Raw genomic sequence first — 23,750 nt, 5'->3', positions numbered from 1 at the left:
CCCTTTTTAGTATTTTCTCCCAATACAAATCATTTTTATAGGTTGTCTCCATGGTCTTCTAGTTGCTTATCAAAATTAAGCATCATGTCTTCTAAGTGAGTAATAGCCCCAGTCAGTGTGAGGAAATCAGCTTGGTTCTTATTGGGGCACAAATTCTTGGTCTTGGCACAAAGTGGGTTTACATAGGGAGTTAGGAGAAGAATGGGGCATGCGAAAGGGGAGTTCTGTGTTCTCATTTACCTATGCATGTTGAAACTCCACTAACAGTTTTATTTTCATTAGCAATTTGTGATAAAAACTTAGGGTAAAGGGAATAATGAAGCTGTGCCATTATATGGCAGGACAAACGATAGTAGTGACATCAAAATCAGGGCCTATCCATCTCATTTGCAGTTATATACTCAGTGTTTAGCATAGCATTTGACCCCTCATCAGTATTCAATAAGAAGATGCGTGTTGAATGATTTAGGGATGAATTAATGAATGAAAAAAGTTAATATGGTAGAAAATGTGTTTTATCCTTGTATTTTCGTGTGTTGACTTCTGTATTTCAAGACCCAGCACTGTAACTGACACATAGAATATAAGCAATAAAATTTGCTGAAAGAATGAATGAGTCCCCACAATTCTAAGAATAATTTTAAGACCAACACAGACCCCATATCTACCATGGTCTATGACAGAAGTATCCAGAGAAGAAAGCCTGATCTCAGCTAGTGGTAGAGCTGACAGAATTTATCTAGTTTTAATAATTTACAGCTCATCCCATTACATCTAGGCATAGTACCTTCGTGAGCCATACAATTAAATGTGGACTGAAAAAAAATGCACAACCTAAAAGTTGAGAATTATGTTTTATTTGGAGGACATACTGAGGACTTAAATCAGGAGACAACCTCTCAGATAGCTCTGAGGGACTGTTCTGAAGAGGTAAGGGAGGGCACAGGATATTTAGGGGTTCTTGAAAAAAAAAAAACCCAGGTAGTTGGAACATCAAAAGATTACTGTTAATTAAAGAAACTAGACATCTTAATTAAATAAATTTAGCACTTTTCTATATATGGTGAGATGCAAGAATGTGGTCTCATGGAAATCATTCCCTTGATATGCACTTTAATTATCTAGGGCCAGTATCCTGTTTTCTCCATCCTGAATCCCCTCAGGGTGCAGCATTGGGGGTGGCTTCAGTGGCTGATGGCTTGATGGCTATAACATCCTTTGTACTGATACCGCAGGCTACATTCTTTGTCCACGTAAATGACTTGAATATGGATAGTAAATCTGTGGATTTGCAAAACGTAATTCTTGGAGCATTTTTAGAAGGACAAAGTTAAGGGCAATTTCAGAATCACTAGCAGCTAAAATTGCTATTTATACTTTTCCACCGGTAGGTAGTAATCTGTTGTTGCTATCTTCAGTATTCCCAAGGGATAACAAAAGCCATTTAATTCTAGAAAGAAATGTAAAATTTAGCACAATGCAACTTCCATAAAACCAAACACACAAACACACACCCAACTCTCGCAGATATGAAGTAATAATCTAAAATAGAATCCTGGAACTGATTGCAAAAAAAGAGCAAATGTACTCATATTGGATTTTATTCTTTTATTAATGTTTGATATATATATATATATATATATGTATTAATAAAATTCAGAGTTGCTATATGGAGAAATAGCTTTGTACCAATATTGTCTTTGTGTTTATCAATAATGTATGAGATTGCCTCCTATGCTCCTTTTCCTTTATTCTCTTGCAGGCAGTAGATGTAGTTATCAGTTGTTTTTAAAATTTCTAGGCAGCCAAAGGACTAGTATCACTTAAATAAAGAAGGCAAATTGTCCTAAAGTAGGAACAATTTTCCTTCATTATGGAACATAAAGTCCTCCTATGAAGGGGGAAGAATTTCATAGCTAAAAGCTTTCAACTACAGAAGATTTATGAGTAACTATGTATGTTGTTTCAAAGTGGACTCTCTATAATTAATGTCTAGGGGTTATCTTTGGTATATAATGGATTTTGATTTTTTAAATATTATTAGATAATATACAAAATAATATATTTAATTGTATGTAAGTTATGAGAAATAATAAAAACTCCTGCAAACACACCACCAAAACTAAGAACTAGAATCAAAACTGCTGAGTCTTCTCTCTGTTCTCTACCCTGATCCCACCTTCCTGCTTTCACCAAGGAAATCACTCTGATCTTGGCTTTATGTTGAACATCCACATAATTTTTATCTGATTTTGCTTATTATTGAGATTTATAAAATTGATATCATACTTTAGTCTTCTGTGCTTGCTTTTTTTACTCAACATTATGTTTCTAAGGTTCATCCACTTTACTTTAACTAGTGTTCATTCATTTGTACTACTGTATAATATTTTCTTGTATAAATACAAGAAAATGTGTTTATTATTCTATTAATGATATTTGGGTTGTTTGGGGCCTATTACGGACAGTACTTCCATGAACATTTATTTTAATGTTTCCTGGTACACATGTGCAAGATTTAACATAAGTAAAAGAGTAGACATACTAAGAGTAGAATTGCTGAGTTGTAGGGAATTCAAATATTCAACTTTAAAAATTCATGTCAAAATGTTTTCCAAAGTTATGGAATCAATTTTCAGCCCTTTTGCTCTATAGCTTCACCAGTTAGAATGGCCATTCTAGTCTTTTGTTCCTTGTATTAGTCTGCTCAGGTTGTCCTAGCAAAATACCTCAGATTCAGTGGCTTAAAAAACAAGAGATTTATCTTCTCACAGTTCTGGAGGCTGGAAGTCCAGGCTCAAGATGTTGGCAGTTTTGGGTCCTCCTGAGGCCTCTGCCCTTGACTTGCAGATGACCACTGCTGCCTTGCTATGTCCTCACATGGCCTTTTCTCTGTGTGTATACATCCCTCTTATCTCTTTCTCTTCTTACAAGGACACCAGTCATATCAGTTAGGGCCCCACCATTATGACCTCATTTAACCATACTTATGTTTTTAAAGTCCCTGTCTCCAAACAGCCACATTGGGAGATGGGGCATCAACATACGAATTTTAGGGAACACAATTCAGTCCATAACAATTTTAATTTGTATTTCCCTAATTACTGATAGGCTGAGAATCCTTTCATTTGTTTAACAGTTGCCTATGTTTCCTATTCTGTGAAGTCCAGAGAATATCTTTTGTCCATTTTTCTACTGTTTATCTTTTTCTTACTTATTTGTATTGTTTTTTAAATACAAGCAAATAATCTTTGGTCAGCTATATATGACACAAATAAGTTATTTCATACCTTCTAACATTTTTAATGTTGTCTTGTGATAAATAGCGGCTCTCAATTTTAATGAAATCAAATTTATCTTTTAGCTTAGTGTCTTTTTGTTCTACTTAAAATGTCCTTCCCTAGTTTAATGCTACCCAGATATAGTATATTTTCTTCTGAAAGTTCTAGTGTATCTTTGTTTTATATTCAAGCCATTAATGCACTTACAATCGACTTGTCTGTATTATCCAATTTCTTTGTTTTCTTATGAATAATTAAGTTTTCCAGGACCATTTTGGAATGAATGGATTTTTTAGGTGTGTCTGAGCTGTTCTTGACCATTCACATAAATTTCAGAATTGGCAATCCTGTAAAACCTCTATTAAGTATTTTTATTGTAATTGTATTGACTATATAAATTAAGTTGGGGAAAACTTACACCATTATGATGAGTCTTTTCAATCCATAAACAAGATGTACCTCTCCATTTATTTAAGACTTCTTTAATATCTTTCAATAAAGTTTCATTTTCTCCATAAATGTCTTGCACATTTTTATTTAGATTTATTCCTAGGTAGTTTTTTTTTTCCATTTTAAATAATTTTTAAGCTCTCTCTTTGTTCCTGGATTATAGAAATCCAATAGATTTTTGCATCTTGAGCTTATATCTAGCCATCTTGCTAATATTGTTTTTTAGTAAGAGAGAGGATTTTCTTAGCAAAGAGGAATAAATGTAAAATTAAGTAAAAAGGTTATGGGTCAGCTCTGGTCAATAGAACTTTCCATGATAATGGAAATGTTCTTAGTGCTGTCAAAAACTACAGCCATTAGTCACATGTGTTTTTAAATTTTTAAATGTAAGTTCAATAAAATTAAAATTTCAGTTCCTAAGTCAAACTTGCCCACATTTCAAGTATTTAATAGCCACTTGTGACTAATGGACACTATACTGGACATTGTATCTCTAGACTATTAGACTGTGAAGCCATGGCGTCCCGGGATTTTATCTTTGTCAATGGCATAGGGAGATCTTTTATGTGACAGTTATTCTGTTATTAAAAAGAGAAGTTACTTAACCAAGTCATCCCTAACTTTTTGAAATAATCCAACATAGCTTTCACCATCCATGAATTTCTTGAATCATATTTATGTTTCTAAACTATTTCTTGTATCAGGTGTTCACTTTGTACCAAGTTCATTGTCCTAAACTGGCACATACCAAAGTATCAAGAGGTTCCCTTATTCCTGATAAGCTGTGATTGGATGAAGAAGACCTTGTTACCCTGCCTGTCTGATTTTTATTATAATCAGATGTTAATCTGTATCAGTCTCCATATTCAAAATTCACCTTCAAAATTATATGTTATTTACATGATGGTTGTCTTTATTTCATTTAGCTAGTATCATGACCTTATAAATGCAGTTTTGGTCATTGTCTACTAAAACCTCATATTTATCTGTGTGGAAAAACGTCTCCTACTTGTTTGCCCTCTTATAAACTCTTCCTGTAATTTAATCCTCATGAGCTTTATTTCCCCTAATTGTAATTACTTAATATTTTGTAAAACATTTAAGAGATCACTGGTATGCTCTTTTTTTCAATCATCTATACATTTAAACAGTGTGTTGCAATAAGAAATAGTACTGGTAATCAGAAGACCAGAGTCCTAGTTTTACCCGTAAAAATGAACTATATGTGCATTTAAATAAGTTTTATATAAGGTTATATAAGGTTTATTCTGATTCTAAAATTGTTATGATTATTTAGAAAATTATGTTTGAAATATGACATTATTCAAAACCAATAGGGGTTTGAAATCTATTAAAAATCTACAAAGAATTCAACTATTTCACCTTTTTCCCTGATTTGATATTAAACTGTAATCCTTCATCTTTCACTTACAGCATGCTGTAGCTGCTGTTGACACAAAGACAAAATATAATGTCTAAATATTGTGTACTTGTTTTTTAAATGAATACTTTTGTTTAAAATTGTCTTTTACATAGATTCTTGATTCCCTTTTCACAACATTTCCATTCCCCATGCTACTGTAATCAATCACTCATGATAGAAAATTATTCTCTTTTCTGTTTGCTAAAGCTCTTTTTAAAATACCAAGTTTCAAATGATCATCAATTCAAGAAACTTTGGGAAATGAACCTCATCATTTCCAGAATGAATATTTTGTTTCACTGGCTACCAGGACACCATCCTCTCCTAGATTTCTCCCCTCCTCACTCACCATTCCTTGGCAGTCTCCCTTGGTGATGCCTCCCATCCCTCAACGTCTTTTAGAATGCCCTAAGGCTCATTCCTGGCCCCCTTCACTCTCCATCTACCTTAACTACTCATGAGTTTTAATCTAGTCCCATTACTTTAATGGGAAGATGACTTATGATTTCCCCAATTCGTACTTCTAGCCCTAAGCACTGACCTAACCTCCAGACTCCTAATTCCAGTTTCCCACTAAATATCTCCAATCTATGCATAATAGACATTTCAAACTTAGCAAATAAAACTAAATATTTTGCTTTGATCCATCCATTGCACTCCCGTTTTTCCTGGCTCCATAACTCATCCAGTTGCTCAGGCCAAAAATGTTAGATTCATCCTTAAACTCTCACTTTCCCACAATTCCTGTGTCCAGTCCATCAGAAATTCTTGCCAGTCTAACTTGAAAATACATCCTGAATCCACCTACCTCTCACCTTACTCTTGCCGTCTTTACTTACTCCAAGCCATCATTGCTTGCCTCATCTAATGCAATAGGCAGCCTCTTCCACAACCTCCTTGCTTCCTCCCCTCTTGCCCCAATCCTTATAGTCTATAACCAATACAATAGCCAGAATAATCCCCAAAAAACATGAATCATATCACATTATTTCCCAAAACCTGTTCCCATCACTTTAGAATAAAAATTAAACTTTTTACCTGTCCCACATGCTTTATTCAGTATCTCTTCTGCCCTACTCTCCAAGCTCGTTTACTACTACTATTCTCTCACACACACATCCAGATTTTCTTTCTGCAGTGGCTTTCCCAACATCAGGGCCTTTGCACTTGCTATTCCCTAAAACCTGGAAGATTTAAAAAATCTGTAAGATTCCTCCAAGCAAGATCTTAGAAGGTATTTACATTTCATTTTGTAGAGACATTTGGTAGCAGACATTTTTGCAAAAGATAGATACATTTTACTTTGGCAGCTATTCACACATCTGGCAATTTCCAAGTTGGTTAAATAACAAATGTGAATTGATGAAGCTAAAATAAAAGAACTGTAGTTGGTGAGACCTATGTGTTTTAAACCGTGAACTTTGAGGAATTGTAGACATGCAAACTCCACCATGGTTTCAGTGTTAATGTGTGAGAATTAGCTAAGGTATTTTCCAAATACTCATTACTCTCTAAAGAGCTTCTGAGCAGGAAATCAGAACAGGGCCTGTGGACCTGAATTTTATGTAGTACCACAGTCGATTCTGTTGCAGGTGGTTTTCACTCAGCCCTTTGAGAGACACCAAGCTGGGGTATTTGCCCAGATATGATTACCAATGGTCATGCAAGTCACCAATGAGATACAATCGAGAATCAACAAATGACTGAAAAGAGTGACAAAAGAAGAAGAGGATCCAGTAAGGATCAGTAGAGACGCTATCCCAAGCACTCTTGGCTAGGAGTTTTACAAATCCATTCATATAAATGGATGATAGTTAACAGCCAAATGGCACTGCACATTTTTTTAAGTTGCTGAGTATTAAAGTGTATGGCTAAGCATCATAAGTTTTGTTAAATTATATTTTGGTTGCTATAAAATTAGGTGTACATTGTGTGTCATAGATGTAGGGATACAGATGTGTAAATATATGTCATTGTTTCAGTTCTTCAGCTGATACTTCATAATGTCTTTGCAACTTCTAAATGAAGGGCCTCTTCAAATATTGTTTAGAAAGGAAAGATACCTGTTCATCCCTGTCCACCTCCCTTTCTTCATCCCCTTCCTTGTCCCTTCCCTTTTTTTGATATATCTTTATTGGAGTATAACTGCTTTATAGTGTTGTGATCCCTTCCCTTCTTGAACAAATTAGTCCGTTAAGTGAGGTAAAATAACCCTTTGTCAGCATGGGGGAGGTGGGCATTCAAGGAACCAAATGACTTGGCATTGGGTCTCAGAGTCTGAGAAAGGGGAGAGGATGTCTGCATAAGGGAGCCTGGAGTTGACTGCTGAAGTCTGATTCGTGTGAAAGGGCATCCACATGAGGAAGTGGCCTTGGCAACTACTCTGTACAGATTGTCCTAACCCGTGCCAGGTGGAGAAAATGTGTGGATGGGAAAGTGGCAGCTACAAGAATTTACTTAAATACAGGAAGATTGATCAGATAATTAAGGATATTAAGAATATGGTAATCAGTGTTATTTTAATATCTGTGGAGGGAGTTAAAATATGAAAAGGGCAAAAACTAGAATGAAGGGGTGTTGAAAGGGAATGGAGGATGTTAATGTGAACACATGATTTTCAATATAGAGACATTATAGAAAAAACCTAGACTATATGTATGCATATGTTTATGAATGTGTTTGTGAATATGTGTAAATGGTTATGAATATGTGTTTTCCTATGTGTGTATGTATATATTTACATAAATCCCCTAGCTCTGCCTATTGAGAGTACCTGGGACCACTGCTTCCCAAGAGCAATGAATACACCTAGTGTCCAGATCTTGGTTTCTAAATACAGCTCTCCAACTGAAGGAACTAAAGCTCTTTGGAGAAATGGCTGATTCTAGAACCACTACAGGGAAAATATAAGATGACCCTAGAACATATTATTGTTTCAAGAAGTAAGGGATCAGCCATAAAAAGAAGCTAAATTGAGTTATTTGTAGTGAGGTGGATGGACCTAGAGTCTGTCATACAGAGTGAAGTAAGTCAGAAAGAGAAAGACAAATACCGTATGCTAACACATATATATGGAATCTAAAAAAAAAAAAAATGTCATGAAGAACCTAGGGGTAAGACAGGAATAAAGACACAGACCTACTAGAGAATGGACTTAAGGATATGGGGAGGGGGAAGGATAAGCTGTGACAAAGTGAGAGAGTGGCATGGACATATATACACTAGCAAACGTAAAATAGATAGCTAGTGGGAAGCAGCCGCATAGCACAGGGAGATCAGTTCGGTGCTTTGTGACCTAGAGGGGTGGGATTGGGACGGTGGGAAGGAGAGCGATGCAAGAGGGAAGAGATATGAGGATACATGTATAACTGATTCACTTTGTTATAAAGCAGAAACTAACACACCATTGTAAAACAAGTATACTCCAATAAAGATGTTAAAAAAAAAAAGAAGGGAGATATCACAGAATAATTGGGAAACATCAAAGGATATAGAAGCCAAACTGAAGGGGTTTCCACTGGACAAATCTTGAACAATCTCAGCCTCAAAATAAATAATGGCAGAAACGTATTATAGTCAATTGAATAAAATAGGAGTCTATTATGAATTCATACTGGTTTAAATAATTAAATTGAGTAAATTATGTTTGATGAGGAACAGGATATTTACATAATTACAAAGTGCCTTACCACAAAAACTATTAATAATGAAGGAGAAAAAAATAACTTTACAATGGAGAAGACTGGGTGATACACCTTAATCAAATGAGTAACATGATATTCCAGTAAGGTTACAGGTTAAAAGTTTGCCAAAATTGTTTGATAGGAAGCAGTGAGAAGAACAGAGCTTCACCACTGTGTTATTCCTGCCAACTACACATATCCTGAATAATCATGAGACAAATACAAACAGCTAAATCCTACAAAATAACTGATCCATATTCTTTAAAACTTTCTAGTTCATGAGATTCAAGGGAAGCCTGAGAAAATTTTCCAGATTAAAAAACTAAAGAGACAGGACAACTAGATGCAACATGTGACACTGGGCTGATCCTTTTATTATGAAGGACATGATGGGGATAATTGACAAAACTTGAAAGGGGTCTGAGGATTAGTAGCTCTGTGGTCATGTGTCAGTGTTAATTTCCTTATTTTCATGATTATATTTGGATATGTGTTTGTAGGAAATACTAGAGGATTTGGGGGAGACATTGCATTGTGTTAGCAACTACTCTCAAATGGTTTGGGAAATAAATTATTTTTATTGTCATTTCAATCTTTCTTTAATTTTCGAGATTGTTAAAAGAAGGCAAAAAAAAGAGGAGTAACCCTCCTTTTCCTGGCGACTGCCATAGTTAAAAGCTCAGTTTACAATGGTGGTCAGTTTTTCAGTCTATTTGTGCTAATTTCTGTTACTAACAACATAGCATCTTATTTTCTATTTGAGGTTTTTGGATTTTTCCGAATTATGCTTTTGCTTTTTATTCTATCAAATGTCTATGAATTTGATAAAGTCCTCAGTATTAAAACAAAATCAGTAAGATTCATAAAAATAAAAATAAGTTCTTGGAGAAATTTATAAATTTCTACCTGCATTCAAATTGGAGTAAGTTGGCAAGAAATTTATAAGGGGAAAATACTATAAGGAGCACTCCCATTCAGAAACTCAAAATGGTTGCACGTGCTTATCTTGTAAGAGGTCTGTGATGAAACAGCAGGATGAAGGCTATATGTCCAAACTTAAATGCAATCTTTTAAATCGCCTTTCATGTCAGGCCATGTAAGAACTGGGCAATTCAAGAAGTGAATTAGAACAATTCTTATTTTCAATAATTTCTTAGGTCAACACTTAGAATAATGAAAAACTTACCTTTAACTCCAAGAAATCTGGACAGTTATTAAAGCAAATGTGTTGTGCTACTGGCCTACACCTGGTTACAAACAGCAGTACGACTTCAGAAAACCCTGGACACTGAGTGGGCTTTCTAAATATAGCTTTTTCTTTCTATAAAGGTGTTTTACAAGAATGCTATCTTTTGTGAAAATGTGGCCTTTATAAAGGGTACACTAAGGTCTGTGACTTTTAGACCTAGAAAAGATTTGAAATATTTTCTTAGCCTGGGAATCCACATTTTAGAGGCATAGAAAGAGAAACCCAATGAAATTAAATATTTTGCCCACCATCAAATGGCAAACAAGTAATAACGACAGCACTCAAGCCTCTGTCTTCTAAATCCATTGAATGCAGCATAAATAGATTGCAATAACTGCTGATTTTCATTGTCCTCAACACTACATTTCTTCTGTGCCTTATCCCTCTTCTTTTAAGAGGGATGACAACATTATCTGCAAACTTTATCTATAACTATTTTTTTTTAATTTTGCTGTTTTGTAAACTTTTTGTTTCTATGTTGAAAATGTGTAAGGACATTTACCTTCTTTCTTGAAACACCTTTGCCTGCATTTATCACATTTTATTGTTGAACTATCGTGTAGCAATAAGTACAAAAGCGCCTCTAGCAGAGGAGATAATATCAGAGGCAACAAGGTGTGTGTATGGGGGGGCGGGGTTAGAGTTGACATACCTTAAGGGAGATGAGGAGAGAGGGAAGAGAATAGAAAGTTTATTTATTTGAAAAAATATGGCAAGTTAGAGAATTTTGGCTAAACTTAATACAATATAGCTTTCCTTAACTTAAATTCCGGGTTAACTTCCACTCTTTACATTGCCACAGACTAGGGAATAAACAAAGCAAAAAGATTTTTGGTACCACCATTTTGTGTTAATTTCATAAAGATTTCTACAAGACTTTTAAAAAATAAATTGAAAAACGAAAGTCTTGTCTTTAGCTTATTTTCCCTGCATGCTTGCACTTTAATAAGTTGATAAATGGCATTTAAACTCAATAGTTATGATTAATTCTGTCCCACAATTTTTAAAAGCACTGGGGATTGTGTGCGTGTGCATGTGCCCACCTTTACAACCAGTAAAATAAAGTTCTTGATCAAAAAATTATTATCACTTAGACTATTGAATAAAATCAGATATGATAGAGGGGCCAGCTGTTGGTAGGTTTAAAAGTCACCCTAGGTGACTAATTCATGCAGCAGTGTTGCACGTCTCTCTTTAGATGAAGCACTTAGAAGTATAACCAAGCATGGATCTAATTTCATATCTGAGATGTGTTTTATTTAGAGTTCTTTGGCAAGTGCTTGCTCTGTGTGTTTTTATAGTCTTTGGTTGTGCTATAAAAATGTCAAAATTATGAATTAACAGATATGCAAAAGTGAAATCCTAGAAGACAGGATAAACATGAAGTCCTCTCATTATCACTCAAATCAGTTTGGTTGACACAGAACTGGGAATCAGATAAAGACATTAATAATTCATAATGCTGAAGTTAAAATCTTCTAGTTACAGTACAAAAGAAATCCTAATTTGTACCACAAGGTAATGAATTCAGTACTTTTCATTTGTTAAACATTTGCTTATTACCCTGCACCGTGCATATAAAACTGTTCCCAAATTTGGAGGGCAAACAGGAAAAACAGACACTCTCTACCCTCAAGTTGTTTATACTGCAGTCAGTGAAATTTCTCTACTTTGAGATCTTTTAATTCCTCAGCTCATTGTAACATCTTCTTCAGATGAATTGTTTTTTATTTGTTAAAACCAATGTTTGGCACTTTAAATAGTTTCTTCAGTGTTCCTGATAGTGAAATAGAGTCATCATGGTAATTTCCAATACTAATTATAAAGTTGATAGGAGAAATGCTCAAGATTGATAGTAAAGTGATTTCAATAATCTACAAAATGTCTTGAGGTTTCCCAGATAACAACTTGTCTCCCAGACAAAAATGCACTTATTATTTATATTCCAAGCTTATAAAAATTTTTGTACTTTAATCATATAGAGATTTTACAACATCTTTTCATTCATATTTTAAGAAATTTTGTTCAGTAGATTATCTCATTTAGAAACTATTGATTTATATATACATACTATGTAAATATTAGTATACATTTCTCAATGACTAGATTAGTGCTTTCTTAACTACTTAAATTTGTTTAATTCATATGTTGTTCTTCAGCATTTCTTTTACTCACTGGAGCCTATCCTACTGACTTCAAAAAGCCTGAAAACTCTGAAAATCCCATTTAAAGTAACTGTATGGAAAATCTTTAAAATAACATATAATAATGGTAGAGAAGAAGTGTATTTAACATTGTGCTGAGATTATTCCATTAATAAAGAGATTAATCAATAAGTCTAATATTCAGACATATAATAAAAATGAAAAACAATCATAATACTGAGCAATGACATTTTCAATAAAGGGAGATATTAAATATTGTATAGGAAACTAGAATCTGCAAAGCAGACAAGTTGGCAATGATTATACATATATTTAAAATATGTTGAAACAGTCATAGACAGTTTTTCTTTTTGGCTGAAAAGAGGCATATTGAAGTGTTTAAGCACTACTTCAACTGGAATAGATGTTTAGACACTATACAGAAAACACGATTGCAGAAGAGCAGATATTAGCAGGTGTGTGAATGTGTATGTCTTTTTTTTTTTTTTTTGTGGTACGCGGGCTTCTCACTGTTGTGGCCTCTCCCGTTGCGGAGCACAGGCTCTGGATGCGCAGGCTCAGCGGCCACGGCGCACGGACCCAGCCGCTCCACGGCATGTGGGATCTTCCCAAACCGGGGCACGAACCCGTGTCCCCTGCATCGGCAGGCGGACTCTCAACCACTGCGCCACCAGGGAAGCCCGTGTATGTCTTTAATTAATGTATTTTCATTCATTCAAAAAGGGAAGAATGCCAAATTTACTTTAAAGGTGGCATTGTGATATGTTAAAGTTCCATTCTTAGACTTTTGCTGCTGTTGCTGTTCCTTTAGTATTCACCAAAGAGTACCGTCCTGTCATTTATCCAAGTTAGAAATCTAGGAGCAATCCTAGGATTCTCATTATAGGGTCCACTACCTTCATGCTCCCCCCTCAATAAGTAACACATTCTTGGCTCTCCTATATAGGAAAGCTCTCTCCAATGTACGCCTGCTCTGTCACTCTCCGGGTCCAGCATCTCTGCCTCAGCCTCCCACTGAAGTCACTTCTAGTTCATTCTGTGCAGGGCCATTTTTAAACCTTCCTCAGTCCTAGGCAATTGCCCTTTTAGAAGCTTTACCCTAAATGTTATCAAATGCATTAAAATGTGCCCAAGTCACATATCCAATATAATTTATAGATAACTATATGAAAGCTGAGTAACATTGCTGTTGTAGTAATATTAATTGAAAATATTAATTACACAAGTTTTGATCTCCATTTTGCAGATTTGTTTTCATATTCTGGAGCCATTTTTTTCAGGTTCCAAACAATTTTCTAAGTCCTTCTCAAACTCCTAGTCCCTAGTGAGTGTGCTTTTACTGTCACAGGGTTGAACAGCCCAGACAGCAAGATGTCTGAAGATGAAGACCATCACAGGGATGAGTAAATCAGATACGTGGAAGTTGGAATGCAAAGTGTTTGTAGAAAAAAATATACAAATCAAGGAAGAAATTGCAGTGTCAATTAATATGATGTATATCAGATGATAGTATTAAAAAGCCAGGTGAAAATAAAATAACTTAATAATGTACATATTTCTCTGATTGTTTACTAGTGATATACTGCTCAGCGTAAGGTGAGAACCACAGATATTATCTTCTGGAAAAAAACCCTTTAAGCCCTAACAGTTTCAGTTTATAAATTTCCTCTCTAATAAACGAGGAATAAAATAATTTACAATAAATTAATTATTTCCTCTTCTGAAGGTACCAATACCACAAATTCAGTCAGAAGATGGATCAAGTTTTTCATACATTTCTCTCATTTCACATTTTTTTAAAAAATGAGACTATATTTTGTCTAATGACTACCAGAACAACTATCTGGAAACTGTGACTTCATTATATGTGAGAGAGTATTTTAGGAGATACAGATGTATATTTAGATGGAGATATAAATACATAGCATATATACACAATATTTAATCAGACACAGGAAATGTAGGATAGCTCCAGAGTGGTACACCCTATGTTCTGAGCTGCTCCGAAATGCAGTTCCTTTTTTTTTTTTTTTTAACATCTTTATTGGAGTATACTTGCTTTACAATGGTGTGTTAGTTTCTGCTTTATAACAAAGTGAATCAGTTATACATATACACGTTCCCATATCACTTCCCTCTTGCGTCTCCCTCCCTCCCACCCTCCCTATCCCACCCCTCTAGGTGGTCACAAAGCACCCAGCTGATCTCCCTGTGCTATGTGGCTGTTTCCCACTAGCTATCTGTTCTAATAGGAGTTCTCTGGGCACAAAGGGCACTATTTTCTGTAATGAGATTAGAAGAAAGGATTTGCTAATAATTGCTTCTATAGCAACTAAAAATCTTGGAATCCCACCTTTCAGCATTTTGAAAATCTTAAAGGGGATGTTGTCAGTAACAAAAAAATTGAAGACTGATTATGTATTTAAATTAATGATTCTTTAAATTCATCTGCCCATTCATCTTTTAAATGGATTCATGCTTCTCAGAAAATAAAATATGCTAATCCGTATATCCTTTTTCCACTGCGTAGGGCAACTATATCTAAAAACAAAAATACTATCATTTTACTTTCCTTTACTATATTCCTCCACAACTTGTGTTGTACTTTCATATTTTCTTTTCATTCTGCTAGTGAGATATATATCCATATATGTATGTATACATATATGTATATATACACATAATGTTTAGATTTTAGATATTTGCATTATGCAGGGCAATCCATAAAATGGATAGATGCTTAATTTTAATATCATTGAATACAATTTTCATAATTTTATACTTTAATTATTTTTGGAAGCACAAAACAGAAAGGGTAAAGCAAAGTTGAAATGGAAAAAGATGACCAAGCTGGCATTTTGCATTTCAGACTTTATATTTGGACTACTCAGTGGGACAGATTATAATAACAAAATTTTGCTTTTGCAGGGAGGTCAATCTTTGCTTCTGCATTGCCTCATCTCTTTTAATCCCATCCAGTTTATTTTTCATCTCAGAAACTATATTTTTCATCTCTAGGAACTCAATTTGGGTTATTTTTATATCCTCTGTATGTCTATTTAAGATGTTGACGCTTTCCTTTAAATTTTTTGAACCTATGAAAATTAGTTATAATAACTGTTTGAATGTCTTTGTTTACTGATTGTACCATTTTTCAGTCTGTTTTCATTAATTAATTTTTCTCCTTGTTATGGGTTATATTTTCCTTCGTCTTTGCATCCCTAGTAATTCTAGATTGCATGTCAGATATTGTGAATTTTACTTGACTGGTTGCAGGGCGTATTTGTATTTTTTTTAATATTTGTAACTTTGCTCAAAGAGGTAGTTAAGAAATAGTTTGATCATTTTGAGGCTTCCTTGTAAGCCTTATTAGGCTGCAAGTGAAACAATTTAGTCTAGGGCTAATTTGGTCCCACTACTAAGCCTATACCCATTGAATACTCTGTGTACTGAATACTCTAGTTGATGCTGCATGTATTAAATTATATCAAAACATATTTGTATAATCTTAAAGCAATAAATGCAACACATAAAAATATAAAAAATTTTAAAAATTAACTTTTATTAAATAAAACAAAAATGTTTTCTTCTAGTAATTGTAGTATTTTAACATATTTAAATACTGCATCCCTATGAAATTCATTTTGTTAATAAGTATGAGAAGAGAATCCACCTTTATTTTTCACAGGTGACCAGGGACTTGTTCAAACACCAACATTTAACTGTATTACACAAAACATTATGCCACTGGTTTTTATGGGTTATCATTATAATTAACAGCTTTATACAGCCGTTGTCTTGTGCTGTTTGTTGTTCAATGTCTAAAAGTATTGTTTAATATATATATATTTTTACTTTTAGCAGTTTAAGCCAGGAGAGTAAATCCAGTTCCTATTACTCCATCCTGTCCAGAAGCACAGGTCTTAAGTGAAATTTAATACCAAAGAAACAGTTCCAAATTTTACAACGGATCTATCACTGGTTGTTAGCATATCTTCCCACACCCAAGACACCAAGATACCTTCTACTCACTGTTAAAGCTTTATGATGAGCAAAACTTCCACCACTGTGCTTCCTTAGCATGTGAGTATATTTTTAACTTACTGGTTATATATATTCTCTAATTATCCATTATTTTGTCCCTCTTTTTGATTAGATATTGATATCCACATTTTTTTTTCTAATAGCTCACAGAAATTTCTCTCATTAACAACACCAATAGAAATAACAATAAAAATCGCCTTGGGGGACCAAATTTATATCACATTATCAAGTTTTTATTTTGCTCCCATAAAACTTCTGCAAAATACAACCACTGTCTATCATCAGTATCATTAGAACAAAACCAAGTCATTCTAATCTCAAAAGCACAATATTTTATTTAACTTAATAAATTTCACATTATAAAAATTTTCTCATAGCATCATCCTTAATTCCTCAGTATTCACTAATCTTGGGGGATTTTTCTTTCAGTTATTTGAGACTAAGGATGATTTTATTCATCTCTACAACCTGGTATATATATGTACAATGTTTGTCAAAAGGTGGATATTCAAAAAAATTCTTGACTAAATTATGGTAATTCATGTGATCAGTTCTGCAGTTCTTAAAACTTTAAATTACTTGTTAATTCTAAGAGAAAGTCAGATACTTTTTAGAAGGATTTCCAAACCATGCTAAAGTGTCAGCCTTCATTTCCTTGTGTGAGGGAAACAGGAGAGAAATAGATGGTTTTAAAGTTCTCCAAGCTTCTGTGTCCTTTATACATCCACAATTTTAATCCTTATCATTTTCAAGATTTGCTAAATTATTTGAGGTGATCCATTCTCTTATTAAAGTTACATATTTTATGTCACATACTGAGCATATTAACAAATAACTTACTGATAAATGACAATGCCCATAACATCAGGTTAATCTGATTTCCATGAAATGAGCTATAACTTCAAGAATATTAATTCATCTAATAAGGGTGATGATTTACATAATGTTGCCTAAAATATTTCTCTTGATTATTTAAGAGAGTTTTCCTAGGGGAAAATAGCTGGGAAGTCTATAGAAAAAAAAAAAAAAACATGATTAATTTAATTCCAGTCTAAAGGACTCCATATATAATGTATTTGAGAAAACCAAGTCACTATTATAGATTCAGACAAATGGTTGTATATATGAGATATTTTTAATGTAACCCAAATTATAAGAAATAGTTTTTTGGTATAGAAGCAACCACTCTTTTACCTAAAGGAAAATATAAAATCTGAGTTCATTGAAAATTTGCCTCATTGCCCTCTGTTAGTTTGTGCCTGCCCCATCCTTAGGGGCCCAGTTAAGGACTATTCTATCATCCATACATCAGAAGAGAATGTCTGTGTTCTATGTTGATAGTCAGTCTAAACAAATATTTATACAGTTGAGATCAGAGATATAAAATGTCAGTTCCAAATCCACCCATGATGGCACATATACCAGACAGATGACAAAGGTTATAAAGGCCTGTGAAATACTTGAATCATATTTTGCAACCCTTGAAAGAATTCAAGTTGGAGATTAGCAGAAACCAGGCTCAGTTCTGTCCATAATCCCCTTTATCTGTCTTCTAGCCAACAATATGAAAACCTGAAGCCAAGCTGACAAATAGAGTGTGAAGGGCCTTCTACTGCATTTAAGAAAAAACTGAGACTTGCTATAGGTAGAAATTATCTTTTCTATTACTATTATTGTTGATGTTGTTGTTATTCATAGAAATAATGAAAAAAACCCTAAATAACATTATTCTGCTGGATTCTTTACTATATGCAACACAATAAATTAACTCGCTTCATATTACACTGGGCATATAACATGAAAACATGTGCAGAGAACAGAAATCAGTATCTGTACAGACAAATGCCCCTGTGATAGAGAAATCTATTATTTTAAGTCCAGACAATTAGATCTATTAAGGTGTAAGAGTGTTTCAGTACAGTCCTGCTAAAAGTAAACCTTAAAAGTAAATCGAAAAAAAAAAAAAGGAAAACTGATGCCAGTTAGATACAAAATATAAGATTATGCTATGTATATGGGACAGGATAGAACTCTGAATGCACTCACATGTAGGGAAAGCAATATTAGTGACAAATCAACTAATGTCCTTATTGAGCATAGACGTTCCAAGAAGGGTGAAGAGTACTGTATGTTAGATGTAAGACTCATAATATTCAAGTTAGTTGTAAAAGAAACAAGGTAAATGCTTTCAGTCAATAGGATAGGCTGAACTGATATTGAGAATCCTTTCTTGCAATATGAACACACAGTTTGTTATACTTGTGTTTTCTTTTATATGTTGCTTTTACATGTAGCAACACATAAAAAGAAAATGAACAAGCTTACAAAAAATGGGGGGGATCCCCAGTCTCAGAATTTAAGGAGAAAAAACAAATTCAACATTAGAATAGTGAGGAGGAGTTGAAACCAAGAAATTCAAGGGGGCCCTGGAAATAATAAGCCTTGTTTTTGAGGGCTGGCTTTAAATATCTGTTGTCTTATCAGAAAACAGGTAGATGCTGTTGTCTTATCAGAAAACAGGTAGATGCTGGAAAACAATAGAATAATATCTTCAAAGTACTGAGCACATATAGCTGTCCAAATTAAAATTCTACACCTCATTTTAAAAAACTACTCAAGAACAAGAAGTAAAGAAATTTTCATTCATAGACAAAGAGGAATTACCACCCACAAACTGTAACAACAACAACAACAAAATGACTAAAGCAGTAGCAGCAGCTATTGGAATTGTCTGAAGGCATTAAAAAATATTCTGATGCCTGAAGCCAATACTTGGAGATTTTTTTTTTTTTAACCAAAGGGATCTAGGCGGTGTTTCAGTAATGGGAGCTTTAAAAAGTTCTCACATAATTCTCATGTGTTTTAGGCAGACCATTGTACAAAGAATGTTCTTCAGTAAGAAAGAAAATAAGCATAAAAAGAAGTAGGAAGGTGCACTGAACAGTGACCAGCAAAGAAATTTGTAATGTTGGAATGAATCTGAATAACGGTTGAGTGTAAAAAATAATAGCCAATGGGGGTATGTACAAAGTAAAACTAAAACACTAGATAATATACTGAAATACTGGAGATCAGATTTAAAATTTGAGGGGTCCATGAACCGCTTAGGAGGAAGATGAGATAATTAGTTTTAGACTTTTTCCAAGTTAGAAATATATGTCAAATTTTTCAGAAAACACTAAAAATGAATACTTCATATATGATTCATAAAAAGGTAGACCATAAAAAGAGAATGAAAAATGTGTTAAACGAAGTTAGTACCGGGAGGGATAAATCATGGAAAAATAAAGGAGAAATAGATCAATAATCACAATACATTTGATCACAGAGACAATAAAAATAAATTTAAAAATTCCAGTTTATGCTGCTTAAAAAAGACATATATAAACTATTTTTAAGATGCAATGCAATACTTCACTCGAAATAATTAATTACATACATGATAAATGATTTTTAAGATTACATATTTGGCATGATGACATGTATACAGATTTTTAAAACTCAAAGCAATCATGTGTTTTTCATGGATTCATTTGCATATAGTAAAAAGTTCAAGCATGGATTCAAAGTATTTATGTTCAATTCATGATACCAGTTATCTAAGAAGAGGAAAAATGGGACTGAAATGAGAATAGAGAGGAGAGAAAAGAAATGTGTGTGTATCTGTGTGTTTGTGTGTGTGTGTGTGTGAACACATGTACAACAAATATGTGCTTCTTTCACAGCATGATTCACTGTATTCCATCACAATATTAATAAGATTTCATACAATATGGGCATCTCTGCAGAAATTAAAATTGTCACATGCTTATGTGTATTGGGCAATGAGCTCACCTTACTATTTCCATCCATTCTTCAATTAAAATCTAGAAATGTGAATGGGCTGTTAGAATTTAGTTAGTGAGCCAATTATCTTTACAGAACATGCTAGTTATGCACAGCTTTTCCTTGGCTTAACTATGTTTTAAAATAGCAGGCATTCATTTTACGTCTTTAATTGATGGCTATCACACACAATTAGTTTGAAATTTCTTATCAATATGCTTGAGATATACTTGGTTGAATCATTGGAGTAATCTTTTTTGAACTTACCCAAAAGTATGTGTTTAGCCTTCCTAAACACAGTGGCACATTTCCAAGTACAAAGTAGTTGCATTAGAATTATTCCTAATATGAAGACATTCAATATTTGTGGCAAGAAATTTTCTCTTGAAAACTTAGCTTCCAGATGGAAGAAAAATAAGGGTAGAAATGTATTTAAAGGCAAATTTGAAGATGAGAAATCAAAATTCACATTCCATAGTGAAAGAAAAAGGGTTAGTAATTACAGAGAGAAAGGCAAATACAATGCAAAAATTATTGGAACATATTTTGCTCAATTACAAACAAACTTACATGGTAAGTTGTAGCTTCCATTATTGCACCCATTTGTAGCATATTTTAATATTTTCATTTTGAAAGGAAAATTTTAAAAAGTCATCTATTGTTTTTTTAGAAAGTATCTAGAGTGGTTGAAGTGAAATAACTTTCAGAAAATGTGTTAAAATGGGGCTACAAAAGACTTAGGAGGACATAAGCTTGGTTCTTATTATTGACAGTTTGCAGATCAGCCATGGGGATACACATTATTTCCAATTTAAAATGAATGATGATTCTATATACATATATATGCATCTTATCATATTGATTATAAACCAAGTAAAATCTCATGAAATCTAAGTATGTTTGAAAAACTTAAACCTATTTTTATGTTTTTCCAAACACTAGAAAATGAAAGCAATTTCTGTTGTTTGTCATTTTCTTTTGGACTCTCTTGGCTTCCTGAAAATGATTATGTCAAGATATTGGAGAAATATTCATAGGAAGCAACAGAGGCCATGAGAATAGAGACCTACACTGCTTCCTCATTAGAAAAAATAAAATAAAAATTCCTGTCTATCCATTTCAAATTACACTCAGGGATGCTTATAATATAGAATTTGAAAGTTGAATACATACTAGTTGTCAAGTAGTCAGCCCCGTTGATTATTCATGCATTCCCTCCTAAGTATGTTGTTCTTAGAATTCAGAGGGGTCCTTTAATCACACCCCCCATCTTGACCACTCACATCTCCAGATTTTCCTACTTCACGGCATATTGGTGTTTAACTTATTAAACAAATATTTGTTGAACAGTTACTATGCATGCTAAGCAAAGGGGATCAAAGATGAATGAATATTCATTTGTCTTTAAGGAGACACAGTCTACTGGAGAGAGGCAGAACTGTGAACAGATGACTGCATAAAGAGGCAAAGTCAAGTCTTATTTATTCAGAGGAAGAAGTCCCCGTGATCAAGCAACAAGTAAAATCATTTCAGTGTGCAAGACATGCATTTGTGATTGAAAATGCACAAGCATATTTATTATCCATCATAGATGATCACCTATTATAATCAGTGAGATTTCTTAATGGCACAGCATCTAGAGGAGGACGTCATGCATGAACCTGTCATATTCAGAAAGTAAGGAAGTGGCACAGTGGGAACAATTCAGGAAAGTAAATAAACATGACAGTAGGTTTTAAATCTACTTTACCTGTTCTTACTATTATTACTCTATTTGGGCAAGTTGTAGTTTTCATTGATGTTAGCATTTTTTCATCCACGACTTGAAATCAGACATTAAATATTAATATTATAAAAATGTTACAAATCGAATTCATTCACAAATTTATAAAAATAGATCAGCACCAGAGACCTATTTATTGGAAACAAAGTAGGTAGAACAATGAAACTCATTTATAGTTCCTCCTCAACCAAAGTGGACAGAAGTTTTATATGTAGAGGTCAATCCTAGGCCAGAGGCTATTTAATATTTTCATCAAGTCTAGGATGATAGAAAAGCATGTGGATTTAGTCATTTACAGTTCTCTTTAGTTGATAAGACTGATTAATACTTTGTCAAGATCAAAATTCAACATGACCGTAATATGACCTTGACAAATTGGAGAAGTGGTTTAAAACGATGCAATTTAATAAGTCTAAGGGTCAGGTATGGGCTTTAGAGGGATTGGGAAGGAAATGGAAATTATAATAATGTAGGTGATACCATGCCAGTGAGAATGCATTTGTGTGTGTAATATAATATGTAACAAATAATATTGAGTATGACTTGAGTCAAGAATATAGCAATAGCTTTTATTTTTTTCTCTCTCTCACCATGGCATAGTGCTTACTCACTCACAAATATTTCTAATACATTTCCTCAAAATTTCATCATTAAATCCTGTATCCCTGCTGATAAAAGTAATTCTAAGATATATAAATGAAGAGAAGGGTATAAAGGTACAAATAAGTGGGTGAATATTAATGAAATTACTTTGTATTGTGCTTTACAAATACGATTTATGCATTTATCTTGTTACTAACACATTCATTCATTCATTCATTCAGCAATCATTACATATTAATAGAACTTCTACTAGGTCCCAGGCACTGCATTAGGTGCTGGTAATACAAGGTGTGGAAAAGCAAGCATTGTCCATGTTTCTTAGAGCCTGCAGTCTAAAGAAGAATTACTAATTGTAGTAAATATAGATAGGGTACTATGAGCCATGGAACAGGGAGCCTTTCTCACCTGGAAGGATGAGGAAAGGCATCCCTTGTGAAATGTCTTCTTAACTGAAGTATGACGTAGGTAGCCTAAGGGGACAAGGAAGTAAAGGAGTAAGTATTTCTTGCAAAGGGGAAAGCAAGTGTTAAGAATTTGAGCTTCAAAACAGGAATGCTTCACGTTGATATTACAGTCTCAACAAATACAATTAAATTTCTGGTTGTTAATACATTGCATAAAAGTGGAGGAGTGGATTTCTGCCAAAATTAGGGCATATAGTTAGGATTAGAAATGTGCTCTGTGATATCAGTGACTTTAACATTGCAGTGAGACTGGGAGAAAAAAACGTACAAAGAGGCTATCCTCTGGACCCAATGGCACCGATGTACATCAAGGCTTTTGCTGAAGTAGAAAACCTGCTATTGATATTGAGATGCTCTTGAATGAAACAATGACTTCAAATAAGAGTTCCAAACTGAAACTCAGAAAGACCACCAATCTGACATGACTTAAATTTGAACTGCTTCTCAGATAGGCAATTTATACTTTGGGGTAAATGGAAACTGGGCTTGGTTTCACTAATGATATCAATGACATTTTGCTATTAAATTTGGTTTAATATTTTCATTTTACAAATCCCTAACTTCAAAAACTCTCTAAGGGAAAGTAAGGGGGAAAGGATAGGACTAACTTGTTTAGTTACATTACCTTGAATTTTACATTTAAATTGAGCTGCGCTATCTCCACCAATGCTTGACTAGAAGCCTGCACAGTGAGTAGTTTTAATGGAGGAGATTGGCTCATTTTAATGGCCACCTCTGATGGATCTCAAAGAAATTCAGGTAAAACAACTCTCTGCATAG

The 23,750-nt window shown here is 33.8% G+C and overlaps 1 long non-coding RNA gene across 3 annotated transcripts in view; it reads left to right on the top strand.

Moving 5' to 3' along the window:
- Positions 1 to 21,880, top strand: part of LOC132492674 (uncharacterized) — a 43,124-nt gene extending 21,244 nt beyond the window's left edge. The window contains exons 3-5 of one of the 3 annotated variants that reach the window (XR_009532849.1): positions 16,116 to 16,334; positions 17,852 to 17,940; positions 21,530 to 21,880. This is a non-coding gene — a long non-coding RNA (uncharacterized LOC132492674). Of the gene's footprint in view, positions 1 to 16,112; positions 16,335 to 17,851; positions 17,941 to 21,529 lie in introns of all 3 variants that reach the window. The other 2 variants (XR_009532848.1, XR_009532850.1) reach the window with 2 other exon arrangements.
- The last annotated feature ends 1,870 nt before the right edge of the window (positions 21,881 to 23,750 follow it).

The sequence above is a fragment of the Mesoplodon densirostris genome, chromosome 6, assembly GCF_025265405.1.
Source record: "Mesoplodon densirostris isolate mMesDen1 chromosome 6, mMesDen1 primary haplotype, whole genome shotgun sequence".
Taxonomy (NCBI): domain Eukaryota; kingdom Metazoa; phylum Chordata; class Mammalia; order Artiodactyla; family Ziphiidae; genus Mesoplodon; species Mesoplodon densirostris.
The sequence above is the reverse complement of the archived record's forward strand: the minus strand, read 5'-3'. Positions and strand labels throughout refer to the sequence as shown.